The sequence below is a fragment of the Nanorana parkeri genome, unplaced genomic scaffold (assembly GCF_000935625.1).
Source record: "Nanorana parkeri isolate BGI_ZX_2015 unplaced genomic scaffold, ASM93562v1 scaffold892, whole genome shotgun sequence".
NCBI lineage: Eukaryota > Metazoa > Chordata > Amphibia > Anura > Dicroglossidae > Nanorana > Nanorana parkeri.
Genome location: NW_017307160.1, coordinates 414,219 through 426,288, shown reverse-complemented (window position 1 = coordinate 426,288; position 12,070 = coordinate 414,219).

The window sequence follows — 12,070 nt, the reverse complement described above, 5'->3', positions numbered from 1 at the left end:
GATTGTTAATATTTTGAATTGTATCCTTTGGGCGAGTGGAAGCCAGTGCAGGGATTGGCAGAGGGGGTTTGCAGACACTGAGCGGTTGGTTAGGTGAATGAGTCTGGCAGCTGCATTCATGATAGACTGAAGGGGTGATAGCAGACAGAATCAAACACCGCGCCAGCAGATTTTGGTTCAAGAGAGCATCAATCAATGATGTTCAGGAGTGCAGGGCGATAACGGGGCGGCTCTCACCAGGTTCAGAACAACCTCAGCACTGCAAGACAAGACACAGAGAGCGCCTCCATCGCATAAAAACTTTTTAATAAACGAATAAAAAAAATGGTATAAAGGTACTCACAAAGGACGAATAAAAACAGGCATAAAAGGGTCAGAACGAAAGGTGCATATCCACCGGCTGTTCGTCTTCCCTGGTAGTGAAGTGGTTTACGCGTTTCAGAGGTCATGCCTCCTTCCTCAGAACCAATTGATTGGGGGATAGCCTGTGTAGTGGAAGGCCAATGAAGAGGGAGTTGCAATAGTCAAGACGAGATATAACAAGGGAGTGGATGAGTAGTTTTGCGGTTTCTTTGCTGAGGAAGGGGCGTATTTTGGAGATGTTACGAAGGTGAAGGCGGCAGGATTTGGATAGTGATTGGAAGTGAGGTCCGATTCAAGCATGACAACTAGGACCTTGGCATGGGAGGAGGGGTGGATAGTTGTGTTAACAATCTCAAGGGAAAAGTTGGGGGAAGGTGCACGGGCGGGAAGAAAATATCAAGAGCTCAGTTTTTGAAAGATTGAGTTTTAAGAAGTGTTGCAACATCCAGACGGATATGTCTGATAGTAGATTAGTGACACGACAGGACACAGAGGGGGTGAGTTGTGGAGTAGAATGATAGATTTCAGTGTCATCAGCATAGAGATGGTATTGGAAGCCATGTGAGGTTATTAACTGACCAAGGGAGGTGGTGTAGATAGAGAAGGGGTCCAAGGACAGAGCCTTGGGGGACCCCTACAGAAAGAGGAAGATGAGGGGAGGAGTTAGAATTGTAGGTGACACTAAAGGACACTAAAGGAGCACTTAGATAGGTAGGAGAACCACGAGAGAGCAGAGTCTTGTAGCCCAAGTGACTATAGTTTTTTGAGGAGGAGCAGGTGGTCAACAGTGTCAAAAGCAGCAGAAATATCTAATAGCAAGAGTAGGGAATAGTGGCCTTTGCTTTTAGCAATGAGTAGGTCATTAGTGAGTTTTAGGAGAGTGGTTTCAGTGGAGTGTAGGGGGCGAAAGCCAGATTGTAAGTGGTCAAGAAGGTTGTGATCAGCGAGGTGGTGACTTAGGCGGCTGTAGATGAAGCGTTCTAGGAGTTTGGAGGTGAATGGGAGTAAGGAGATTGGTCTGAGATTATTCAGGTCGGTAGAGGGTTGACCTCAATAATTGAGGGTTTTTTGGATATTGGGGTGACCAGGGCATGCTTCAGAGGGGAGGGAAATATTCCAGTAGAGAGGGAGAGATTGGAAATGTGAGCAAGAGAGTCTAGGATAGAGCAAGAGGGTGACCGAAGTAGCGATGAGGGAACAGGGTCCAGGGGGCAAGTGGTGAGGTGGGTGTCAGAGAGAAGCTTTGTAACCTTGAGCTACAGTGCACATTTTGTCGCGCTACATAGCGCTACATTTGGCATGGACTTCGTAGCTGCTACATTGGGCTGCATCCAATCAAAAGCGGTCTTCATGTGACATAATTCCATTTCCTGTTTCCTGCTTATGTTCCTGCTTATATTTCTGTGCAAAAGTGACACTTCTGTAGCGCGACATAGCACGACAATGTCGCACAATATTGAGCTACACCATTGAAATCTATTGGGCCAAATCGCACAAAATCTGACGAAAAATAGGTCATGTTCAAGCAACAAGCTACAGGCGACATTGAGCTGTAAGATGTGAACAGCTCCATTGAAATGCATTGGACGAGCTACATTAAGCTGATGTTTGAGCTCAGTGTGAATGGGGTCTAAGCCCTTTTAACTGCTATCCCACTACCCAATGACAGTGCCTTCGTGGCCCACTATCAATGCTCAAAGTAAATGGTGGACTGCTTTGAAATGGCTGACAGGTGTGTTTTAATGGATGGTTCAAAATGTCACAAACCCAAAATGGTGCTTATTAGCCAAGAACGTGCCTGTGTATGAGCAAAATTTACACCGTAAATTAAAAAACAAAACAAAACATAGATATAAAATATCCATACATTATTTTATTAGAACCAGCCGCACAATGATACAAGGCTTTTCAACAATATAATTTACGATCAGAAGATCTTCTTTTACAGGAAACTAATTTTCTTGCCTCGTATCAACCCTCTTCTCTTTACACATACCCTCTACTCAACCTTTTTTCTTTCAAATGCCTATGATAAAAAGGTGAGTGTGTTAGCAGGGTTAGGGTGTGGCTGCTTCACAGAGGGAATCACACTTCGTGGTCTTGCAAACAAAATAACTTTTAATGGCCGGATAGGCGGCAGTGGGAAATAGTATTTACAGGCACAGATTCACAGTCTATGTACATAAGTTCCATCTGCCGTTTGATTAATTGGCACTGCAGGCAATACCCGGTTCCAGGCACAAATATAACACCCCGAGCACACAATAAGTACTTGCCTGGGGCTGTTGTTCATAAGCAGGCTACACGGTGGCAGCGGTAATCGTTCAGCGGAGAGATATACAGAGGCTTATGCACTTTTCCCACACTCACAGCAGTGGTGCTGATTCTGCCACAGGCATCTGGGAGTCTCTCAACCGATTTGGACTCACTATGCAGGACTCCTGAGGATCCCTGATTTGTCCCTACAGACAGGAACACTCTCCCTGAGTAAAGCCTAAATTTCCCTCACAGGCTGGGTATCTGTCCCTGTGTATATTCACACATATTCTGCCTAAAAATGGTGGCTGGGCTTCCTATATATATAAAAGCCAACCCAAAATGGCCAACCAAATCTCACAAGATTTTGTGTCCTATCAGACTTCTCCAAGATGGCTGCTGGAGACAACTACAGAGGCCAGCTAGTTCCCAACATGTTTTCACATAACAGCAATAAACATAACATTTCTGCAAAGTGAGTATCATACAATCACTACCCCACTTTATCTCACAGCCAGCTAGGCTGTCTTGACACTGACAACTGCCTACAAGTGGAAGTATGCTTCTCCAAAAACCTTCCCCCCCAATGAAATCATAAAAAGCTTGGAAGGTCAAGATATGCTTCTTAAGGGTCTTATACAGTAGAAGATCATTTAATCACACAGATATCTTAGAGATATACCCACAAATATCATGTCCACTCCACCTGCTCTAGGATTGCTCTAAATCCAGAGCGACCACTCTATTGTAACAATGGCAATCACTGAGCTTTGTAATGGTTACCGTACATATCAATGGAGACCAAACAAATCACTATTGCATGACTCTATTATATGCTGTGAAATTCATGCCCAGGTTGCCCCCTGTTTTAAAACTATTGACTCTACTGCTACCTGACAGATTACTGAGAGGCATTTTTATTCAGATAGCAACACATGTAAAACACAATACTGTTTCTAAAATTAACAGACTAGAAATCAACTTACATGACCTAACTCGCATACATAACGTCATCCTGACAAAATTCTCAGACATAAAATAAATTCAGTATGCTTAGCACTCAATTCAACTCTGACATCTAGGACAGAGAAAAACATTAGATGAAATAACTATACATTTTATTTTCAACAAAATAAAATAGGAAAGTTGCTGGCATTCAAATAATCTCCAGATATCATTGTTCCATGGTCCCCAAAATATGATGCTCTAATAGGAATTACACTTAAAATTCTCAGCAAGCTGTTCACAAATTTCATGCATTTTATTCCACCCTATACAGCAAACCATATAAACCCTCAGTGAATCAGACCTGTATTTTTTTTTGCAAGGATTACCTATACTTAAACTTTCCTATACTTGTAAGATTATCTTGAAGAAGTCAATCTTAGTCAAGTAAATAAGAGCAGTAATTAAACTAAACTAAGGCTAAAACATCCTCAGCCCCTGGTCCTGATGGCTTTTCTCTGACATGTTAGACATGTCATTCGGATTTGCTCTCCTTCTCTTTCTCCATTTTGAGAAAACTATTCCGTGCAATCAGGAAAGGTAATCCTTTTGGACCCTGAAATGAACAAGGCATAGATCGGTGTTAAACTTAAACCAAACAAAAATACCTACAAGGTAACTAACTGCAGGCCCATTTTTTTAATCAATAGTGACCTGAAACTCCTTACAAAAATTCTAACTAATAGGTTAGAAAATGTATTGGGCAGTACAAACACAAGGACCAAGAGGATTTCATCCCAGGGAGACAATCCCCTAAACAAATCAGAAGGGCTATTGACTTCATCACCCTTTTACCATCAGGTTGGGGCAAAGGAAAATTTGAAACAGGCCTTATAATTTGTGTGACTTTGTCTCATGGGACTATTTTTGTACAACTCTTAAAAGGGGATTTGACCCCAAACTTATATGAACACCTAAAACTTTATATTCCTAATCTTAGGCAATCGTCTGATTAAAAGGGTACTCTTTTCACCCCATTCTTGTCCTTCAAGGCACAAGACAATGATGCCCCCTGTTCCCCTTAATGTTCACCTCTGAACCCTTATTGCTAATAGAGGCAATTTTGATAGGAAGGGTGTCCACTGTGGGGATAGAGGACACAAATATGCATTATTCACAGATGACCTTCTATTTTTTTTTACCCTACCCCATATTACTTTGCCTAATATACTTAACAACACCCTAGATCAATGTGCCCATATCTTGGGGCTAAATGTTAACAGGGCCGGCCTTAGGCCTTTAGGCGCCCTGTGCGAGAAAGCTTTACAGCGCCCCTCAGTGACCACACCCCTCAGTGGCCACACCCCCAGTAACCACACCCATTTATTACCCATATTTTTGGTAAAATATAAAAAGCGGGGTCACGTCGGGTAAATAGACACCAAACATGTCATGCTTTAAAATTGCGCGCACCCGCAAAATCGCAAAAAATTACCATGCCCAAAATTGACCATAGGTGACGCTTTAAAAGCTTTTACCGCTCATCAGTTTAGTGTTATCAGTGATTGATAGCCCTACAATTATTGCTCTCATTCCGACGTTCGCGGCGATATGTAACATGTGCGGCGTAATGGGCGAAATCGTCGTTTTCACACGTATGCGGACCCGACGCCTGTTTGCATGGGTGTATGTATGGGGGGGACTTTAAAAAAAATGTAATTCTTTTTTATTTGTAACTTTACATTTTTTGGGGGGAAACTTTATTGCTATCACATAGGGGGGTTAGAAAACCCCCTTATGTGATAGCAAAATATGTGACAGGTCCTCTTTATGGAGACATCAGGGGTCTCCAAGACCCCTAATGTCACCAAGGACCCCCCTGAAGAAGCTGATGAAGCACAGATCTGCTTCATCAGCTTCTCTCCAGCATCTGAAGCTGGAGAGTGACACAAGAATGCGGAAGTGATGTAGTATACATCAGTTCGCATTCTGACAGCGGAGAGGGGACCGGAGGGAGCTCGTGTACCAAGCTCCCTCTGATCCCCTGTGACAGAGGCCATATGCTGGTCCCGGGCTCGCACTGGGCACAGCGGAGCCCGGGACCAGCTTGACAGCGGGAGGGGGGGAGCCGGGGAGGGCGCAATTCACGAACCTCATACAAGCGATCCGCCGGCTCTATAGCCGGCGGATCGCTTGTATGTTAACAGGCATCGCTGCCTGTTTTCAAATAACGGGCATTTCCCGCTCGCGAGCGCCCAGCGGTGCGCGCTAGGGGGCGTGGCTGAGCGGACGTCTAAAGACTCTTGGCAAAATGATTGTCTTTCCAACTTGGGTGTTAAACTTGCTCCTGTAATAATCCAACTTTATTGAGCCAGTTATCCTCCTTAATTTTTTTTGTGGGTTGGAGGTGCGTTTGGAATGCCATTGAAATTATTGGCAATGCAACATACCTCCCACACCAGAATGATTGGTAGGTGCAACTGCGTGGTACAGTGTGTTAATCACACGGGACTGTGCGAATAACATACTGTTCTAGTGTGAACAGGCCCTCAAAAATACTGACAGACACACATAACCACAGACAGACATTGTCACACACTCAATGACATTCTCACACACACATACACACTCCAAAAAAAATTAGAATCTTTTTATTTTTTAAGATCCACCCAGTCTCCCTACCTTACGAGAACTGGAGTGGATCCTAAGCCTGGGGTCCAGTGTGGGCTGCTGTGCTGTGAGAGAGCTCCATCCATATGTGCATTGCTTGTACAGCTCCCTTGAGTGTCCTGTAGATGTGATGGGAGCAAGACTGTGACATCACTCTGGTCCAGGCACCTCTACAGGACACGTGAGGGAGCTGTGCGCAATGCACGTATGGATGGAACTCCCTCGCAGCCATAGCCCCATCCCACCCCACCTCAAGCTGACACTCCGTACCGGGCAGCATATTTTGAATGGCTGCTTGGCGTGAGAACTGACAGTGCTGTGCTAGGGGGAGGCTGAGGAGCCTCTCACCTAGACAAATGGAAGGCATGCGGTGACCCACTGAACATGGGGTCACGACCCACCAATTGAGAACCAAGGCCCTAAGCTGTTTACACAACTGAAATATCTATAGAACATGCAGTAAAAAAGTTATTAACCTTATTCTATTCATTTTCCCAATGAACACATTTAGTTCAATGAGAAACTAAAATGTATTCTAACAGATAAATAGGTTATTTTCAACAAAACATACAAAATGTTGGAGGAGTTCACTGAATATATTACTTGGGTAAAGAGTGCCTTGTGGAGTCCAAAAATGTTTTTGTTTTCCTGTTTCACTTTTCACTTTTTTTATTAGATTTTATTACCTGTGTTTACTTTTTTTTTATTAGTTTGCTCACTCCTAGAAAAACAGTATACATCTTGGTATGCAAACTGACTGACAGTAGATGCCAGAACTGCATTATACACACAAGTAAAATTTGTACAGAGGTTGATGTGTGCTTAGACCAAACAACAACAACAGAGAAAATATACAGAAAAAAAGCCATTGCTTCCCTTTAGCCCTTCCCCCGTATTTGCTCTCCTGTATGTTTGGACTGACAATGGAGCTTCTTTGGGAAAGACAACTACTGGAAGTTTTTGTTTGTAAGATCAGTACGCAGCACAATATGAGGCTGACCATGTAAGGACAGATTTCGCATTGATTTCAGCAGAAGATGCACCTGTTAGATGCACGTTAGAACAATTGGCAGCTGTGAATGCATCATGTATGCAATTTCTGTATTTATACCAAACCTCTGGATTACATAGAAGAGAATAGGAATCGCTCTTCTGGCATATGTTCTTAACAGAACATTTTCCATGCCTTACCAATTAAACTCCCATACATGTGGCAATCTGTTCTTGTATCCTTCCTGTATATGAGACACCTATAAATATTAGATAACAGTTGTTTGACTTACCTGATTTAAATTGGGTTGGACAACAAATGCCAATTCAGTATCTTATAACAGACCCTACCTCTACTAATGATTTCTCGTGGGAAAAGTTGATCTGTTGCATTGGATTTTTCAGAGAAATCTCTGGGTTGTCTGCTCAGCACATATGCACTTAATATTGAGTAATATATTTCTCAGGATCCATTGTGAACCCCCAGCTGCCCTTGTATGTCTATGGTGCATGCAATTCTGTTTGCATTTGATAATTAAAATAATAGCTATAATACATTAATATTAGTAAGCCCTGTAATTTAGAATTAGGCACACTGTGATGGTGTTGGAAAGAATGATCTTCTATCTGATTTACTATGTCCCCAGGCTAAAGAAGACGTGCTCAACTGCAGGAAAGGATAAGTTGTACATCAAATGCCTTTGTTGTAAAAAGGCTCAGCTCTATTAGCTGGTTACTGCTCTTTTTTCTCCTGTGTAGAGATGATGTCTGTTGATCCCTTCAACAGTTGTTTTAGCTGTTTGATGACATGTAATGTGGTAGCCTTTATTTTTATGGTTATTCCAGGAACACCGGGGGCTTTGCTGCTGGGCCTCCCTGTGTTTTGATCTTTTATAGGGTACAGTTGCACAGCTGAAGTGGTACAAGTCTGTATGACATCTGCTCTCTCTTTCTCCCTCTCTTCCTGTCCACGCAATTTCTTATTTAATAGAAACTTTCCCTAAACGCATTTTCTTATTTTCCGTGTTGTGGGGCAGGGTGCAGATCTTCCCCTGGGGCCTTGCTGTCTTCCGCCACCCCCTGCAGTCATCATACATTGTACAAAAGGGCTCTGCAGTCCTTGCTATCAGCCTTGCTATCAGTCTTAGAGAAAAAATATATTTCTCCTTGTGCATGGATACTTTAACTTGCTGCAAGACATACCTAGTAGTGTGCTAATTAGCTTTTACACTCAGTACAAAGACATACATTGCATACATCAGTACAAGTTGCACAATGTAAACTGTATCAGCAGATAGACATGGTTGTCCATGAAGAGTTTTTATTTAATAGTTCTGCTCCAAAACCCTGGATGAAAATACACACTCCAGCTAGGACTAATGTAGTTGTCTACTCTAACCCATATGTACTGAATTCTGAGAATCCATTTATCTTCTACTTTTTCTTGTTCTGGAGTTCCACAGCATTAGAACTCTGGTGTCCAATCCGCAACCTGAGGGCAAAATGAGGAACATGAGGAATGTCTGAGTGATGTAATGTCATTAAAGGTAAAAAAAAAAAGAAGAGTTCACAGATCCTCTGGGTTTTGGATGTCATGAGTAATAATCACTTTCAAATAGATCTCCGTATATACGTCTCACTTGTTTTGACTTTAATCAGAGGTGTCACTTATGCTGCAATTTTCAACAGATTTTCTAATTTGTTATTTAGCTGGCAAAGAATGCAAGTGTTTCCTGAACTGTCATCATGGTTTCCTGATAAGTGCGAGAGTCAGAGACCAACCTGTCTGAACGTGTTCTTTTATCTCCGTTGAGCTTTGTGTTTTTCATTCCCCTATTGAAAAGTTTATGATATTATGTAACAGGATAGACATTGCAATAGATAGGATGTTTCTCTTTCTATATATAAAAAATTAGGCTGGGACTTTCAATGTGCCTGCACAAGCACTGGTCCTATTACCATCTCCAATCCTCTCAATAAACAACCACCATCAAGCAGATTTTGTGGCCAGAGCCGTAGCTAGCTCCTTTTGTGCCTGAGGTAAGAACAGAAAATTGTGCCTCCCCAACAGACGTGTGATGTCACCCGACACAGCGCCTCCAGGATGGCAGTGGGCAGGCACAGATGGCGCTGGTGGCCAAATCCAAAATAGCATAAAATGTGTTTCCCATGACAAAACTAATGAAAATATTTTTCGTTTCGGTTCATTTTGTCCGAAACAAATTTTTAGTCTTTGCACATGTCTAATAATATGTGTGAATGAGTGTGTGTGGGTGGGGTTTTTTTTCTATTTATTTTTTATTATTATTTCCTTTTTCTTACTGTTGGGGGGGGGTGCTTCAGGGAAATATCAGGAAAATGTCACTTTAGGATGGCCGAGCGATGAGGAGAGAGAGAGCCGGCGGCTGTCAGATCCTGGCCGAGCGGCTCTCCCTCTCCTCACTGCTCTGCCATCCTGGATGACAGCTCCCTCCTCTGCCCCCCCTCCCTCGCCGGCTGCAGCGCTCAATTTCTCATCAGATCCCTGCTGCCTCTGCCCATACAGGTGGGGGAGGGAGATCAGTGGGGATCCAAGGAGAAGCTGGAGCCTGTGCTGCTCCTCTTCTCCCTGCTGAGCCGTGTCTGTGTTGGATGTCTGGTGCCCCTGTTGCCATGGCGCCCCGTGCTCGCCATGGCAACAGGGGCGTGGGGGCACAGCCAGGCCGGCCCTGGCTGCGCCCCCTCTAAGCTGTGCCTCATGGTAGCTACGGCCCGGTTTGTGGCTTTCTAGCAGGCTGCATCATTTCAGAAGAATAATCTCCCTGGGCCAATCACATGGTCACTTTTGGAATGCCTACATCATTTATCTGCTTATTATTTTTATTGCAGTCAATGAAAGTTTGCAGTGATTACAGTTGCAAAGTGATTGACTTTTGACTAGCAGCTTTTTAGACTAGCTACAAAATGTCCAGCTCCAATAGTTACCTACATTATTTAAAGGCCAGTAATGCTACATTAACACCTACCAAGTAGGTGCCATTTAGTATTCCTGCAGCAGGAACTTGCGATTTCCTGCAGCAGGAATGCCAAATCTTCCGTTTACAAGTGGCAGCTGTCACCCGTTCCAGTTAAAGATCCGGTGACAGAGGCTGCATTTGAAATCGTCAGAACGCTGACACACCGCATGCAATCGTATGTGATACGATCACATGCGGTTAAGAACCAACCACTATCCCTGGACGCATAGATTGTGTGCAGCCTAATATTCACAAAAATTAAATATGTAGGTAGACAGATATTGTACTAACAAGCTCCAATTTTATAGTCTTTTCTGTTAAAGTAGTTTTGTGGTGTATCTAAATATGACTGTGCAGTTCAATGGGCACCCAGATTTACACCCAGTGCCCTCAGTAATCAGCAATGAGTATTATACCTAGCCAGACACTTTCTCTTCCTCTGCAGTAGAAGGACACTTGCGGTGATGGGAGCTGCTGTTACTCAGCTATGCCAGAATAGAGCACTGGAGTGTATGAGCGAGAAGCAGTTTTCAAAACATGAGCAAAAAAATAATGGAGAAGATAAATAATTCTGCATGGAAGTGCAATGAATATTTAGCATGATATGATCATTTGTATTAAACTCTAAGACTGCTCAAAGCTAATGTTAGAGTTTTTGGAACATGCCAGTTGGTGCAGCTTCTACTTAATTTCTGGGATCTAACAGTGTGATCTCCTGGTCACAAGATCTGACATCTTGCATTTTCCAGCACATTGGAAAGGAGGATGCAGCAGAGAGAGGGAGGCCCCTTCATATTGGTCTATTGGAGTGGACTTAACTCCAATATAAAAATAGTTTGGTTCTCCTTCACCACTCATCATAGCTGCACTTTGTATATGAATACTCTTTTGCCCTGATGCCTGAATTAGCACCATTAGCACATCTGGTAAGAGCAGCGGCAATCTTACTTCTGCTTTATTCTCCGTGTCACCATTTACTTCCCCATTCCCTCTAGCAGGACCTTTACTGGTATCACCAATGCCACTTGTATCCCTTTTGGTGATGTTGCTAACACTGGTGGACACTTAGGGATCTGCTCCTGCCTAAGGCTCTGTTCACACCTGGGCGTATAGAATATGCGCGTTTGTCGCGCGTTTCATGAAACGCGCGTTTTTACCGAGGGCTACTTGGCTGTATCCCAATGGAAACGCGAGACAAAAACGCCGCAAAGAAGCTCATGTACCTTTTCAGGCATAGGCCGTTTGTACGGGGGCTGAAATATGGCAAGGTGTGAACCATACCCATAGAAAACAATGTGATTTTCATGTTTGAGCGTTTTGTAGAGCGTTCGTAGAGCGTTGAATGCGCTACAAAACGTACAGGTGTGAACCAGGCCTAAAAAGGAGCCCGGAAAACCATCAGTGGCAGGAAGGCTGTCCCTGTCTCCTGGCTAACGGACTGGCCATCTACATCCACTGTTTTGCACATTGGTCCAGCAGTACAGGTTGCACTGACATGTTCATCTCTGAATGCAATTTGCCACTTGTATAACTTTTGGTGATGTTGCTAACACTGGTGGACACTTAGGGATCTGGTCCTGCCTCAGAGGAGCCCAGAAAACCATCAGTGGCAGGAAGGCTGTTCCTGTCTCCTGGCTATACTGACTGGCCATCTACATCCACTGTTTTGCACATTGGTCCAGCAGTACAGGTTGCACTGACATGTTCATCTCTGAATGCAATTTGTCCAAAAAAGAAAAGCGCTGTTTACTGTTTATGCCGCTCCCTGTTGTATGTTATAATCTACCTCAAAGAGTCAAATGGAGATCAGTTTCAAAAACTAGTGATGATTGGCATAGTAACAAAGCCAT